Source organism: Alosa sapidissima, chromosome 4 (genome assembly GCF_018492685.1).
Source record: "Alosa sapidissima isolate fAloSap1 chromosome 4, fAloSap1.pri, whole genome shotgun sequence".
Lineage (NCBI taxonomy): Eukaryota > Metazoa > Chordata > Actinopteri > Clupeiformes > Clupeidae > Alosa > Alosa sapidissima.
In genome coordinates this window covers 25,740,926-25,758,730 of record NC_055960.1, presented here as the reverse complement: position 1 = coordinate 25,758,730, position 17,805 = coordinate 25,740,926, and the positions used below count along the sequence as shown (strand labels likewise).

At 39.4% G+C, this 17,805-nt stretch overlaps 1 protein-coding gene across 3 annotated transcripts in view; it reads right to left on the bottom strand.

Annotated features, from left to right (window-relative positions):
• Window positions 1-6,085, bottom strand: part of LOC121706947 (LIM domain and actin-binding protein 1-like) — a 44,551-nt gene extending 38,466 nt beyond the window's left edge. For 2 of the 3 annotated variants that reach the window (XM_042089104.1, XM_042089106.1), the window contains exon 1: window positions 4,091-4,254. The gene's annotated coding sequence lies outside the window, so the exon portion shown is untranslated. Of the gene's footprint in view, window positions 1-4,090; window positions 4,255-5,701 lie in introns of those variants that run through there. The other variant, XM_042089105.1, reaches the window with a different exon arrangement.
• Between the last annotated feature and the right edge of the window lie 11,720 nt (window positions 6,086-17,805).

The following is a 17,805-nucleotide window of genomic DNA, read 5'->3' as shown; positions in this document are numbered from 1 at the left end:
GGGCCATATCATCTACACATGCACACACTCGCAAGTAAAGACACACAAACACACACAAGCACGCACAAACACACACATGAACAAACACATGACACAGACACAGGCACACACACACACAAACACACAGAAGCACACATATACACAAAAACAAACACACAATATGCACACACTTTTTTACATACACAAAATGTGCAAGAGTAGGGGCTGGAGTTCTAGAATCTAGACGCACCCTAGCGGCAGCAAATTAATTTGCTCAGCCTGTACGTCTAGTATCAAACCATAGGGATTTCTATTGGCTGACGCCGTGGACGTCATCCAATCACAGCGCTCTATTTTGTTAGAGAGTCTTAAGGCGAGCTTAACAGGATAACGACAGTCCTGCGACGGTGAACAACAAGGAAGGTGGCTATGGCGAACGAAGAGCGGTTGTTTGAATCGGCGTTGGCGTCAACTTTGGAGGAGTTGGACTTTGGACTTTTCTTTGAAAGTTGAGCAACACAATGCACTTAAGTCATTCCTTTCGAAGAAGGATGTATTTGCCGTTTTGCCGACCGGATACGTATATGGTCGTAGCACTGGCCTATTGCATGCCTAGGCAGTTTGATAGACAATTCTCTGCCCGCCCCTTGGATTAAGCAAGGTGAATGGTTCGATTCCAGACTATACATTTAAATGATATAGGATGGCCCGCCAGGCTAGGCTGGAGTAGGAGATGGAGACAAATTGACAAGCTTGATTTATTTTTGCGGAGAGAATGTGCAGGACTGAGCTGCAGTCATATTTTGTACACTATTTTCTATTTGGTACATCTAGTTAATGGACTAATTCATTGGATGTTTGAAAGAAAAATACATCACTACAAATATTATGGTTCTTGATAATATCCACTGTGTGATGCTCTAACCACTGTGTGATAAGGTGAATAACTATAGCCTAAAGAAGCCATTTTTTCCAACATCTCCCAGTTCTTCAACAGCAAAGGGGCCAAAATGTGTGGGAAGACTGCCTAATGATGGTTCAAATGCCACTAATGTTAGGGTGGAGGCAGTGTGGTAAGACTGTTCTGAAGTATCAGAGCTTAAGTTAAGTTAGGATCCACCCAATGCACACCAGGATCAAACTGAAGACACTTACCCAGCTGCTGGAGCATCCCATCTAGCTCATTCAGCTAAGGGGCACTTTAGATTCTGGCATGTAGGCCTGTTTTCTAATGATAAATCATGGTTCCTGGGAAAGGAACCAGTGACCACAACATTCTCTACCCCATACTAGGCACAACAGAGAGACGCTACACCTGCAGCCCCCAATAAAAAGTGTATTGAATTCCTTCCTTTTTGCTCACTGTACTATTGTATATTAATTATTTTGTACGTACTCATCTCAATACTAAGACAGAAAAGACACACGGGTAACCCTTCATTTCTTTTTCCTTGATGGGTGTTTTGGGACTTGTCGGAGTGGTACTGACTTAACGTGGTTTAACTGCCAGGCGCCGAGGATAAGCATATCATTTCCATTATTATGTGCAGGATGGATGTTATTATGTTTAGGCTTCAAAAAGGATGAAATGCCCGCACTCTGCTAAAAACTCCCATATATTTATTATGTGCTGCAACGTTTCAACCCAGCCGGGTCGAAACGTTGAGTTCTAGTTCCATTTGCCCTGCACCTTACCGGTGGGGATGTGCATTGTGCACATTACTACAACTATTTATGTTTAGGCTTGACATTAGGGCAGAACGATTTGGCGATTTGAGCGCTGAACGACCGCAATGAGTTGAGCGATATAAAATGTTTTATATCACTATATAATCCATTTAAATCTAAAACATGACGGAAACGTGATGGAACAGAGAACAGTTAAACATAAGCCTACTTGCTCCATCTAATCCAAGGATGAGAATGTCTTGTTGGCCAAGAAGACCACTACTTTTGCTTGCCTTTTTTCATCGTAAATTCATGGTACTGCTACCTGTGGTGCTTTTTCAAATGTTAGTCATGTTGCCTCGGGAGGTAGCCACAGCTTGACATCAGGTTTTTCAAGTATACTTCTGGTAAACCCACAATACTTGACATGATTAACCACTGGCTCAGAGTATGATTCTGTAGCCTTAACGGTTTGCTATATGCATTACTTCAAATGGCAATTTTGATTAAAAATCAATGAACTGTTCAGGTTCAAATTAGGTTGTTTTGTGTGAAAGTGGAAGAACCAGTAAAAACAGGCTTCCCCAAATCATTTTTTTGGGCTGAAGATAAATGAGTGAAAGCTGACAGATTAAAAGCTTTTAAACATTTATGTTTAAAGGGGAAATCCAGTGTAAATGTTTGAAACAACACAGATCTTGCGTGTTTTTGACTGAAGTACTGAAGAGTAAGTACTTCCGTCAAAAACGTGTGAGATCTGTGTTGTAGTGACTTAATTTCAAGATGGCACCGACCGGCAAATGACTCAAGGTATTGTCTGTATAGTCCTTTTTAATAAATTATCTTTACATTTACAAAGTTGTCAATGCCTCGTTTTATATCTTAGGACCCTCATCATACTACCAAAGAAGTGTCAGGCTACTTTGAGCCTCGTAAATGGTTTAAAATGAGCAATCTTTTTACCATAAGAAATGTCCTATCGCTACCAGTGTAAGCATTTTGGAAGCATCGGCTAAAAACAGGCAAGTTTAGAATGCATCGAATTAGCATTTATTTGCTCCCCAACGAACGTTTAAACTCGTCATCATGCTAAGCATATCCAAAATCCATTTTACACCGGATTTCCCCTTTAAATTAAGAATATCCCCACTTCACCTTTTATCAACCAATGCAAAACATTTAATTGCCATATTTTTTTTTTTTCAAAGAGCAGTATACCTAAGATGACACACAAATATTTTTTCTTAGATATGTCCTCTTGCTGTAGCAAATTGCATGCCTCCTCTCTAATTTCAATTAAAAAACACACTAAGGTCAGAATTCAATGAAGAACTGCTAACCACAACCTTTGAACCAGCATTTTGTTCTGTTTTCCATGGAAACAGAAACCGTATCCACAACAACTATTAGAAATAGTTACAGTGTGGGTCAGGGACAAGGAATCTGGAATAAGACACTTTCCCAGAATTTCACAAGGTAAAGGTGGGAGTATGTGTTTCACAAGGGTGTGAGTGTGTGTGTGTTGTTCCTGAATCTCTCCTGTAATCTTACTCACTCAAACATGTGCCCCCTCTTCCCTCTTCATTATTGCTTGCCCTCCGCAATTAGTCTAATTCTTCGACTATCTGAAGGGGTCAGTTTAAACACTGAAAACAACCCCAGACCATTCTGTGGCATGAGTGCAATTTCAACCACGTCATCGTCAACTCAACTGCAACAACAAAAGCATTACGATTACTCTGGCTGATTGCACCAGCAAATCTAGCACAGAGCCATGGATGGGGAAACACAAACATGGTTCGTTTGAACAATCCCGCCTCTCTCCCAGAGATCGTTTAGCTGCCCACAAACCATGTTAGAAGAGGCACCAGAGTACTGAGAATTGTTTTCTTTCTTATTTCAATGTAGTAATTATTCTTTTAGATTTGGGAATGTTAGACAACCACGACAAATAAGGATGGCAGTGTTCCAACTCAATGGGTACCTGAATGTTGCCAGTATTTTTGAGTAGTACAAAAACCTTTCTCTTTCTCTCTCTCTCTCTCTCTCTCTCTCTCTCTCTCTTTCTCTCTTTGTAACACCACAGCTGAAAGGTGACCTGACTCTTCCCCCAAGGCAGCAGATCAGGTGCCTCGACACCCACCCTCACACAGCGTAGCCTGTGTCTCACACCTGTTGACAGGAGAGTATACTCAGACCTGAGTGCTTCCATAGACACAAAGACATGAAGAGGTTATTGATGAAAGAACAAGCTTCACAAACATCAAGAAACACATAAAATATGTCAAAATTTACATTAAAAAGATGCCATTTGTAGAGAAAAGTGTCAACAAATGCTCAGAAGTGACTCTCCTTCTCCCAGACCTACGTCCAGGTGAAAGGCCATATTTTGAGGGGGCCAGTATGACCAAACAAAGCGTCAGTCCAGTTTTAGCTCACTCACCTCTACGGTCTTAGGGTCAGTTTCAGCGCGAATTCACTTTGCCAATACCTTTGCTAGTCTTCTATTGCATCACCCCAATCCAGTTTCGATCTAATCATAAAGCACCTCTAAAGCCCCTGTCTTCCTAGAAGCACGTCATCCGACTCTTAGTGTGTGTATAAGTGTGTCCCCTCTACCGAACCTGAAGAGGGAGGAGCAAGCATGGCATGGGAGGAAGGAGAGCTCATGTGACACTCTTTGCACCAATAACCAGAGAGTTCCATTTCACCCCGCCAGGTGTTTCATGGCTGAGTGTGTTGATGCGCGCAAGTGCAATATCTCGAAGAACAGGGTGAGTCTCAGCTTTTTTGCCAGAAGAACTTGCTCAGCAAGTACTGGGGAAAGACTGGGGAGTAGGCTACTGACATGTTTGACTCATCTTCAGTAAGGTGTACTTGTTTAGCTTGGTGAAATTATATATATTATATATAATTATATATATTATATATTATATATATTATATTGACTGTCTACTGTATGCACAATTGCACAATTTCAACCCAAATTTTGCTGCTCTTATTTCTTCATTGTATGTGCCTTCTTATTTACTTTTTATATTGTTTACTTGAATGTTATGTTTGTCTGTGGACCTAATTGGTAAAATACTGTATGTCTTGTCTCCACCGTGGGATAGTGGGAAACGTAATTTCGATCTCTTTGTAGGTCTTGACATGTGAAGAAATTGAAAAAAAAGCAGACTTTGACTTTGACAAAAATGAAATGGCCTCAGAAAGAGGGCTAGCTAGGAGCAGAGGAGGAGAGGCTTTGTTAAATGCAATCTTACAGGTGGTGCAATATCTTTCTCTACTAAAGTTTCCAATCCCCTATGTTCCAATATGCCAAAACAACCACCCCTCTCTCCAGCAGAATACATCTACTAACCGCCATACCTTCACAGGTTACACAGATTAAATCAAACAGCTGTGAATTACTTTTTTGTTTACTTTTGGCTTAACTTTAGATACCTGGTTGAGCAAATCACGCCATTCAAACAACCCATTTAAAATTGCTGGGGTAGCCTAAACATTAATGGAAGGCAACGAGGGTGAAGCTTAAAGACCTGACGTCATGCCTGTCATACTTTGTCTGAACAATAAGTCATCGAATAAAATGGTGAGAGATTTGCATTCAAACAAACAATTCAGACCACTGCCAGGATGATCATCGTATAACGAAGGTAGAAAACTTGCATGGTAAAAAAAGTAAGTAGCCTTTTAAGTTTGCAGGTCCTTGAAGCCGAAACGTTCCTCATTAACGGCAGAATGTAACTTGGCTGCTAACGTTAAGCGGCAAATGGCATTCACCGTAGCTTACTTCAAGCTACTTATTTTAGATTACTCGATTAAGTGTTTAGTTGGCTATACTTTATGATCTGGATGCTCAAACAAGACGTGATGCGATGACTGCGATCCAGCCAGTCAGACATTTGCAGTACACAAACGTTACCAAATTCCTAACGTTACACAGCATGTCAAAAGGAGATGTTTTAATGTTAGAAGCTAGCCCTTAAATTAATTTAGGCCTAACTGATATTCATTTTCAGCACCATCGAGATGAACTGTGTGAACTTACTTGAACAGGTGCACAATCTTCTCGAGGCAGCGGTACGCAGATCTTCGAGTACAAGTTAGGGAGAAAAACAAAGCAGACGAAGTTGTGTAAAGTAGCTGCCCATCTTTCACGCGTCCACTCCATCCGCTAACATGATGACAGTTTTGATTTCGCCTCCCGCGTCTTGATTCGGGCTCGGTAGGCTACATGGGCGGGACAGCAAAATGTCATCCTTTTTGTGATCTAAAACTGGGGCCTATGTTCCATATTCTAAGAAAAATTACCCAAGTTACTAGCCATTGTGAACCAGTCCTTAACACGAGACCTACCAATTCTCAAAATTTAGTTCAAGGTTTCTGGACCAGACAAGCCCGTCTTGCCCTGTGAGCCACAGGTGAACGTGATCTAATGCAAGTGGGTGCCAGAATGCGATGTTGGTTCCACCTACTGTTCGTATGAGACAACTGCATGGTAGCCTACTCGCTCTTGACTCTTTTTAAACTGATCAGTCAAAAATGTAGCCTAGAATCTAGACACGCCCCTAGCGGCAGCAAATTTGCTGCCAGGGCTATCAAAAATGACCAATTATCAACAATCTCATCTCCATCGCCAATGAATGTATGTTTCATACCGAAAAAGGAAAAAAGAGTGACTGTTATTCATAAAAATGTTTATTCAAATTCACATATGCATATTTCAAATATTTGATGCATGACCGTCCATGTGGACACTGACACCAGACACCAAAGGCATTCCTAACATTTAATGAGACGTTTTCTTTTTAACTCCTAAATTATGAAAATAAAAACACTAAGCCTCACTAAATTAAATCAAATCCTGAGAGGAAGAAATGCCATTTTAAAAAGTAAATTAATACATGTAAAAAAGTAACTCAAATAAATAAAACAATTGCTCCATTTCACATTTTGCTTAATCAACTGTCAACTACATCACTTTGGTCAACTGCCATGGTTTTTAAATGTGATCTAGCATAAATTGACATTGACATTTTACAGTAGGCTTAGGCTACTACTGACACCTTCTTTCAGTAAACAGAATACATTTTTGTATTGTAAGTATGCAAGACATACAATAGTACAGGCTGCAACTCCATAACAATTTTCTTTGAAAACCTGGAATTACTGTTGCTTACAAGTTAAATACAAGGATACAAGGATACAAGGAAGTTTATTGTCACATGCATATAGTTACTGGAAGTAAGAAATGCAGTGGGGGGCTGGGGGGGCAGAAAGGCTAGGCAATCAAGGACATGGGTAGATGGAGGAGAAATCAAAAATAATAAATAAAAAGTTCTATGGAGATGTGCAAAAGTTGGAGAAAGTCAGATATGTGTGTGTGTGTGTGTGTGTATTTTGACGTGTGATGAAATAAGAAAATAATAAAAGGTCTATAGCATAGGGTGAGGGATGTAAAAGTGCTAAAAGTCTTGTAGGTGTGTGTGTGTGTGGGGGGGGGGGTCATGAGTGCTGAGGAGTGAATGAGTGCAAAGTCAGTATAGTGTGAGTTCAGAGTTCGGATGGCCTGGGGATAAAAACTTCTCCTGAGTCTCTCAGTTCTGGCTTTGTGACTACATAGGCGTCTTCTTGATTTCAGCGGTAGGAATAATCCATTGTTAGGATGAGAAGAGTCCTTCAGAATCTTTTGGGCTCTTAGGAGTACTCTTCTGGAATAGATATCTTGTAGAGCAGGAAGTTGAGTTCTTATAGTACGTTCAGCTGAGCGCACTACTCTCTGCAGAGTACTACAATCTCTAACTGTGGAGTTCCCATACCAGGTGATGATGCTACCAGTTAGAACACTCTCAACCGCTGAAGTGTAGAAGGCCTTCATGATGGATGTAGAAACTTTGAATTTCCTTAGCTGACGAAGGAAGTAGAGTCGTTGTCTGGACTTCTTCAGAACATATTGAGTGTTAACAGTCCATGTTAGGTCTTCAGTAATGTGGACACCAAGGTATTTAAAACTTGTGACTCTCTCTACAGGTTGCCCGCTGATCATTAGTGGGGTGTAACTGTAGTTCTGCTGCTGCCTTCTGTAATCCACTACCATTTCCTTGGTTTTATTGATATTCAGTGTCAAGCTGTTAGATTGACACCACTGTGCCACCTCATCAACCTGATCCAAGTAGAGCTGTTCATTGTTGTTACTAATCAGGCCCAAGATCACTGTGTCATCTGCAAACTTGATGATGGAGGTATGACTACTGTTGGCTTTGTAGTCATGTGTGTAGATGTTGTACAGCAGTGGACTCAAAACACAGCCTTGGGGAGCACCAGTGCTGATGGTTAATGAGTCAGATGTCAGACCCCCCACTCTAACCACCTGTGAACGGTTGGTGAGGAAGTCAAATATCCAGTGACACAGGGTGGTGTTTAGTCCTAAGGCCTTCATCTTTGTGACCAAGGTGAGAGGTACTATCGTGTTGAATGCTGAACTAAAGTCAATGAACAGCATCCTCACATAATTCCCATTCCCCTCCTCCAGGTGAGTTAAGGTGGTGTGCATGAGGTTTGAGATGGCATCCTGTAGACCTGTTGGCTCTGTAAGCAAATTGGAGGGGGTCGAAGGAGGCAGGGAGGGATGAGCATATAATGTTTTTCACAAGCTTCTCAAAACACTTCATCATAAATAGATGATAAGCCAACTGCCTGTGAATGTGAATGACTGGATACTTAGCCTACAACAAGATTCAGTTGTTTAAATGAGTAGAATTACTCAAATGTGGCTTACTTTGTAGACTTACAAAAACTCCAGGTCATAATTCATCATAAATAAAAACTAGAAAAAAACACACACAAAAAAGTTTTTTTTCAAAAACTCTTTTCTATAGTTAAGATCCATGCTGGCTTTCACAGTTAAACCCATAATCTGGCTGCATGTTAAAAAATAAATAAATACATTTAAATGTTTTACAGTTGCTAAAGAGCAATTAAGGAAAACATATCAAACAGAATTCAGCAGAGGATGTTCAGATTTGTATTTACCTGCTTAAATGAAACACGTGCAACGATCAGCACAGACACAGCCAAAACTATTAAGAAGACAGCAAGGAAGACAGGAACAGCAGCCATCCTAACAGTCAAACAACAAAAAAATTTAACACATTTGTGCAATCACTATTTCTAAGCAGTCTTTAACTCAAGCATTGTGGTTCATTCCAATCGTATTAATAGATGATGCGATTTAAAGTCTTTCTACTTTAGCGACACAAGACTTACATGCATATTTTACGGGGCTTCATCTTGGGTGGTACTACGACTGTCCTTGTTGGAGTAGTCAGAGCTTAAAGAAGGAAAGAAAACAGAAAAAAACGCATCAGCTTAAAATTATGTGTGTTATTGCACAATTCATCTGACAAGCCAAAGCACGCACCAAACATCAATCACTCAACAGATACAGTACAGGGCACATCGCCATTGCTTAGGCCTAAGCCTAAAATAAAACCTTATATTAAATAAAGAAAGAAAGCAGAGTTTGGCATTATGTTTGTTGGTATTAAATACTGACAATCAGTTACTCATAAATGCACAGCACAAAAACAGCATCTCAAACATACTTTCCATTGATCAATAGTCAAAATACATTGTATTTGTTGCATTGCATTGCATTGAACATTGCATCGCACTTATAGCAATCTCTAAAAAAGGCAAAAACAAACAACTGAGAGTTTTACATACCTTTTTGACAACTGGAATTTGATGTTTGGACATAACCATCTCCACAGTCACAGAGGGTGTTAGAATAACGGGTGCAGTTTACAAATACTCTCTGGCCTTCCCCTGTGAAGGCATTCAGAAAGGACTGTTGAAATGAAGACAAACTTATTTATTTTTACAACAAATGATCCAAAATTTGACTGATGGCTTTGGAAAATGAAAAAGGAAGAGAGACAGCCTATAAAATGTACAACAGACGCACAAACGAAATACAGTGTGGGTTAATGGTCAGCCAATGTTCATGAGCTATTCTATACAACTACTAACTGAACTTTGAAATTTGTGGTGTAATTGTAGAGATAGCAGAATCTAGCCTTAACCAGTGTCACTATTAGGACACATGCAATGCCAATTAGTATGTGTGCATACACAAAGCCTCCCCTGCTACATTATGCTTTAACAGGGAAAAAAATGTACCATCACACTTTGAGCATGGCTGACATTGGGTTCCAAGCCATCCATCTGAGGTCTCAGAGCAGTTTCTTTTAATGAAATAACCTACAGGAGACACATAGGTAATAAGATGATTAACCCTCCATTTTAAAGTCACTAGAACACCCATCCCCTTGCCATTATTGATAAATGTTCCTTTAGCTAACGTTTGAAAACAACAGAAGAAAGATAGTAAGGTAAGTGGAAAGGTAAGTGGCTTGAAATGGCTTTCCTTGTTCCACCTGGCACTCACCTTTGTCACAGTCATTGCATCTCAGGTTTTCACACAGAGTGTTAGAGACTATCAACAGCAACATGCACACCTAGCAAAAGAAGAAATCGGTTAAAGGAGGAAATGAAGGAAGAAATGAAAATAAATAAAGAATGAAAGAAAGACAAAGGATTACCTTTAAAACAGAGTGGGGTTCGCCGCAGTTTGGGAAACACATTTTCATTTCAGAATCAGCCACCAGCCGATCTATAGCTATAATGTTTACTGTGGCGAGCTGATAATTTCTCTCAAAATTCTTAGGACTTCACAATGCTCTCAACGTGTTTTTATGTTCTCTCTTTTCTCTGACGCAACCAAGTGGGAATGGCTATTAAAGGGAGTGGCTACCAGGTGGTTTATCCACCAACATGCACTCAGGACTTGTTGTCAAAACACTTTCTCCATGGAGATACTCGGGTTGCCATCATTGCTCAATCCTCAGATTGTATGCGGGAGCTTTGTACTCTATATTCCTGGAGTTGTATGCAGTGGTGGAGAAGTGATTTAGCTCTGTGTAGCAGTGATCAAGAGTTCTCTCCTCTCGGGTGCTAGGTGTGATGTGCTTATAAAAATTCAGCTTCACCTTTTTGAAATTGACCTTATTGAAATCACTAGCCACTAAAGCTGCAGGTTATCACTCTGTTGCCTACTGAGAATCCCATACAGCTCCACCACTGCTGTGTCATACATCTCAGCAATGCACAGTAGGCTACCCAACTGTGCCTACCCTAGGTCACACATTTTATTCACCAGTTAGCCTGTCTGGTAAGAAATAATGATGGTAGATTGTGGAAATCACACACTAAATAATTCTGCTGTACAAAGGGAAGGTGCAAAGTATCTGCATTTTTTGTGAAATTCACTTCATTGCACCAATATAAAATGCCTTATCCTCTGATCAATCTATTAAAATCTCATTGAATTACTGCATCATTTCTTGGAGATATAGGGGTTTTAATTTTGCAGTATCTGCTAAAATGCAGTGTGAAACCAAGGCAAAGTACAGTAAATCCACTTACTTCAAATATAATATTTAACATGCTGTTATTTGCATTAATGGAATGAGTAACTCCACTTCCTGCTCTTAATATACTGGTATTTGCATTAATGGAATGAGAACATTTTAAAATATTAAATAATATGTTATAATGTAAATGAATGTTTAATATTGCATTGCACAGTTTCCTTTAAGATGCTCAGAAATAGGCCTATAGGAAACTGTTTTTCCATTATCTAGGCATCAAGTAGCGCAAATTATGATATATTTTGATCTTTTTGCAGTAAAACAAAGGCAAAGTGCAGTATCTGTTCTAAATCTGCCAAGATCATTCTGGGTGTCAAAGGTCTGTGTAACGCTTTGCAGTGCTATGTTCTATTTGCAGAATTTACATGAAAAAATATAAAAATAGGCTTAAAAATCCGTTATCCATTCTTTAGGACGGCACAGTAAATGGGTTATTGTTGCTTATTTTGATTTTCAATTGAGCACAGTTACGGTTTTCTGTTCAGAAGTTATAAATTGAAATGATGCGTCAATTTTCTAATTTCCCTTTTTTGCCCTTGTGGTTGGACTGAACCACGAGCACCGGGGGGGGCACCATCTAGCTGGGCCAGGCTAGATGGTGGAAGAGAGCGCCGCCTGAAGTTGTTTGTGATTTTGACGTTACTTTAGAGGTTAATAACTAAAACAAGGCACGTTAAACATAACTTTCAGCCTATGTTGAACATATCTACAGTAGGCCCTAACCTATATTTGAATACCATGGCCATGCCATACCAAATAATTCCCCAAAGCAGAATGCTTTGCCATCGACGTCAGTCTTGGCTATACAGGCTACCCCAAGCACTGTTTGACATGGCATTTTTGCTTATTTAACGCTTTACGCTAGACTAGGTTTCATTAGGCTAAACGAAGACACAACAGTGAGCCTAATTTATCAGTTTATCCATTTATTAATTTCAACAGCAAATAGCCTACATTGGCCTGTAGGCTAGGGCTCAAGTCCATTGGTAATGCTCATGTAGGTCTTCAAAGCCTCCCAGAACATAGGCTAGAACACGTAGGCCTACTCATAAGCGTCAGGACGCAGCAATGTCTCCCTCTGCATCTAAGGTTCTGATCTCGAGCTGACATTATCAATCGCTTGGCACCTTGATGCAAGCTGAACGGTGTTTGATAGCCTCGGGGAGAATCGGGGAGTGACAAGCCATCTATCTCTACATCCGCTGATAAAATGTGATTACCAACACCGCGCGCCAATATGTATCAGCCCCCCCCCCCCCCCCCCCCCGCGTGGTTCAGCCCAACAAAAACAGTAAAAAAAAAAAAACGGCAAAAGTCCAATATTAACTGAATTTTACTTTTGTTTCCAATCCAGTTTCTGTTTTCTTTATCTTGCGTAACTAATGACACATTTAGAAAATAGCAGCAATTATCTATTTGCTGACCAGTTAAAAAAAATTGAAAATTGGATTATTGAACACATTTTTTATTTGGATCAGATGGATGGAGCAAATAGAACAAAGCACTGCAAAGCGTTACACGGACCGTCAACTAATATAGTTGAAGCTCATTTCCTCATTATCACATCAATCATACACTTAAAAATTAAATGCAATTTGGTGTTTACAATTGGCAGAAGAAAATAAAAAGCTCTTTTTCTCAATTTGGAATTTTTGCAGATACTTTCATTTTTGCTTTGTAGGGCACAATTAATAAACATGGTCGTTTTTTATATTTGTGTGTAGGAAAAATCTATAATGAGTTTATATTGTTGTCGATCATTATTAGTCAGACAAATTTAGACTATTTAAATCACATTTCACATTACTTAACAGACAATTAAATCTGCATACCGTTCAACAATTCCATCTCCATCACCAATGAATGCATGTTGTTACACACCAAAAAAGGAAAAAGAGACTGTTATTCATAAAAAAATGTTTATTCACATTCACATATGCATGTTTCAGATACAATTGACTCATGGCGGTCCATGTGGACACTGGACACCAAAGGCATTCCTAACATTTTAATGAGATGTTTTCAAACTTTTCCTAAATGGTGAAAAAAAACACTGGGCTTCACTAAATGCCATTTCAAAAAGTAAATTAATACATGTAAAAAAGTAACTCAAATAAAATAAAAATAGGAAACAATTGCTGCATTTCACATCAACTGTCAACTTCAGCACTTTGGTTAACTGCTACTTACAGTAGGCTACTACTGACACCTTTCAGTAAACAGAAGACATGTTTAAGTATGTAAAACATACAATAGTACAGGCTATAACTCCTAACAATTGGTTTCATTTGAAAACTTGGAATTACTGTTGTTACAAGTTAACTACATAGTTCTCAGTACAAATGTCAAGTTTTTGCCTGAAATTGCACTGTGCCTATTTACAAGGGCATTGTTCCCACCTCTTTTGGGGTCAACCATCAAGTGCTGGACCTCTATAGAAAGCTGAGAACCATAGCTTTCGTAGGAAGCAGTCAAGATAACTGTGTGATGTACTGACAAAGAGCTACAGAGGCTAGAATATAGTTTTTTCTTTCTGCCGGATTACAAGCATCTCTGAACTGACCACATTTCAGCCCTCTAGGTCACTTGATATCCCTTAGAAACACAACTGAGCCCTAGCACCAGGTCTTTTGAAGCTGTGTGCAAAAGTTGATCAATTAGAATGAAAATATGAGTGCTTTAGACTATTATTTGCCAAGGTATGCCCATGCGTTTTGTAAAATGCCTATGGATACTCCCCATAGGACTTTTTGTTATCCAAAATGCATACTGACAATCAAATGTTTACTGCACATGAACCCCTTTGTGTAGAAGCATAATCCTGGTCTCAAATGAAAGGTAACACTTTGAGGTTTCTTGTGGACTATTTAGATTGTATGCCAGGTGTTCTGATATAGACTGACTACACAAAATATGGAATAATTACAAAAAAGTCTCTATTTTTGCATTTACTTTGTTGGTTCAATAAGTGTGTATAAGATAGACTATACATCTGTACAACTAATATTGGATAATACAACATGAAGATTCAATTTCTATGGATTCTTGTGAATATTTCAGTACCCAATATGAGGCATCTACTTATTGTGCTGCAGCTACACTGCAGCCAGAAGTCAGGGTATCACCAAAAGCGGAGGAGGGGGAGGGGGGCATTTTGGATCAAATTTAATTGAGACATAATAAAATTAATCTGAGAATGTAAAGCACTATACAGATTGTACATGAAAAAAGTTGTCATTTTTGGATTCCCAAGAGTCAAAGCTTTGAAATGGTGTATAACATTCCTATGCTACATAGCAATATGGTGCATACAATTGATTTAGAATGTTGGGGGGAGGTGGGGGAGGGGGGTAACCGTCCCGCCGGCGGGACACTGAAATTTGGTTATTTGGTTAAATAGATGATAATCAAACTGCCTGGTAATGTGAATGACTGGATACTTAGCCTACATCCAGATTCAGTTGTTTAAATGAGTAGAATTCCTCAAATGTGGCTTACTTTGTAGACATACAAAAACTCCAGTCTTGTGCAAGCCACTATTTATCATAAATAAACTAAATGATACATACATCACATTAAAAAAAGGCTTTCACAGGTGAACCAATAAACTGGCTACACATTCAAAAATAAATATACAAAAAAAGTGACATGTTAGGATGACTTTTCAATTGCATGTTTACATTGCACTAGCTGCAAAGTAATATGGCAACATGGAGAGAAAGTGATAACAAAATAAAGGTACTGCTCACAGATCAACACCTTTAAAAGATGACACAAGGAACAGAGATGGAAATGAGTGTCCAGAGGTAGAGATGAGTAAAAGAGTTGACTGTTGTTCTTCTGCCAAAGTTAAATGATGTCAGAGTTGGCATTCTTTAGCAATTTCCCACCTAAAAAAATATTTTAGGTTACAAAAAGCTAACATATTGCCAATTAAAAGTTGTACAGTTGCTAAAGAGCAATAAAGTAAAATATCAAACTAGAATTCTGCAGAGGATGTTCAGATTTGTATTTACCTGGTTTAAATGAAACGAGTGAACCAATCAGCACAGCCACAGCCAAAACTATTAAGACAGCAACAGCGCCCATTCTAACAGCCAAACAACAAGATAACATAACACATTAGTGCAATCACTATTTCTAAGCAATCTTTAACTCAAGCATTGTGATTCATTCCAATCGTAAAAACAGATATTACCACTGAAGTCCTTATATTTTAGTGACACTGTACAAGACTTACATGCGTATTCTACGAGGCTTCATCTTGGGTGTTACAGTTGTAGTCATTGTTTTTATCACTAAAAAGGAAAGAAAAAAATAAAAACGTATCAGCTTAGAACCATGTGTGACCCTGCAAGGCGAAACCAGTCGTTTTGGTAAAATTTACAAAATTAAGTCATTGTACTCACGCGAACGGCCATAAACTAAGCTTCCCAACGATATGTATATCGAGGGTATTGCAAAAATATATCTAAGATAAACTTCATCATCCAACAGATACAGTACAGGGCACATCACCATTGCTTAGTTCTAAGCCTAAAATACAATCTTAATTTTAAATAGAGAAAGAAAGCAGAGTTTGGCATTGTTGGTATTATTAAATACTGACATAATTTACTCATAAATGCACAGCACAAAAACATTGCATACATTGTGCTTATAGCAATCACTTTAAAAGGCAAAAAACAAACAACTGATGACCGTTTCACATACCTTTTTTACAGCTGGAATTTGAGGTTTGGGCATAGCCATATTTACAGCCACATAAGGTGCCAGAATCACGGGTGCAGTTTGCCAATATTATCTGGCCTTCACCTGTGAAGGCATTTAGAAAGGACTGTTAAAATGAAGACAAACTTTATTTATTTTTCCAACACACACACACAGACACACAAACAAAATACAGTGTGGGTTAATCGTCAGCTCGATGTTCATGAGCTATTCTTTGAAACTTGTGGTGTAATTGTAGAGGTAGCAGAATCTAGCCTTAACCAGTGTCACTATTAGGACACAGCAATTAGTATGTGTGCATACACAAAGCCTCCCCTGCTACATTATGCTTTAACAGGGAAAAAAATGTACCATCACACTTTGAGCATGGCTGACATTGGGTTCCAAGCCATCCATCTGAGGTCTCAGAGCAGTTTCTTTTAATGAAATAACCTACAGGAGACACATAGGTAATAAGATGATTAACCCTCCATTTTAAAGTCACTAGAACACCCATCCCCTTGCCATTATTGATAAATGTTCCTTTAGCTAACGTTTGAAAACAACAGAAGAAAGATAGTAAGGTAAGTGGAAAGGTAAGTGGCTTGAAATGGCTTTCCTTGTTCCACCTGGCACTCACCTTTGTCACAGTCATTGCATCTCAGGTTTTCACACAGAGTGTTAGAGACTATCAACAGCAACATGCACACCTAGCAAAAGAAGAAATCGGTTAAAGGAGGAAATGAAGGAAGAAATGAAAATAAATAAAGAATGAAAGAAAGACAAAGGATTACCTTTAAAACAGAGTGGGGTTCACCGCAGTCTGGGAAACACATTCTTATCTCAGAATCCACCAGCCGATCTGTAGCTATAATGTTTACTGTGGAGCGCTAACGACTTCTCTCAAAATTCTCGGTACTTCACAATGCTCTCAACGTTGCCTCAGCATGATTTTATTCACCAGGTCCTCTGGCTCAATTACATGGATTGACACCCCCCTACTAACATACACTCAGGTCAGGACTTGTTGTCAAAAAGAGCCAGTTAACTAGTGATTTTTGCATAAAATCAGTGAATATTCAACAAGACCCTGCCTACTTCTTAAGAGCACTTTGCTCTGCCTCCGCCCCTGGAGTGCCAGAGGTTCACATTTTTTAACATACACTCAGGTCAGGACTTGTTGTCAAAAAGAGCCACTTTCTCCATGGAGCTACTCGAGTTGCCGCTGTGCCAGTTTAGCTGGTGAGCATGTTAACTAGTGATATTTGCATAAAATCAGTCAATATTCAACAAGACCCTGTCTACTTCTTAAGAGCACTTTGCTCTGCCCCTGGAGTGCCAGAGGTTCACATTTTCACAAAGTGTTTGCAAGTTAAACAACATGTAGCCTGCAGCAGGAGCTGTTAGTTGATTTGGGGAGGGCGGGTTTTACTTTGACAGAGTGATTGACGGGACGAATAGTCTCATGTCCGTGGCAAAGTATTCACTAACAAAGGCAACACCTGTGCTTTTGCCGAGTCGTCGCTGGCAGAATATTTGCCCTCAGTTCAGCAACGAAACAAAGCATCTCGTTTAAGCAAGACTACTGTGGTGGTTTAGAGCTTTTGGACTGGGCGCATAGTAACTTTGATGGACAAGGGATATGCCAAACGAACACTGGAGGTTCCGTACCCTTGCTGTGTCCATTATTAGGTATGACCTCCCGTTTTGTTCTAAGTGCACTAACTAACATCAGTTCAGTCGTAACAACTGCTACTTTTTAACAGCTGTTACAGTGCGAGCTGCATCCACACAGAGGTTGGACTGCTTTACGCAGGGGTTCGGGAGTTTGTCAACACCATTGCCATGATGGAGCAGGTACAAACATTTGAAGTTTACACCTGCATTCATCCCCACTAACACAAAACGTTAAGGGAACGTTCGGGAACGTTAGTGTATGGTTCCCTAAAGG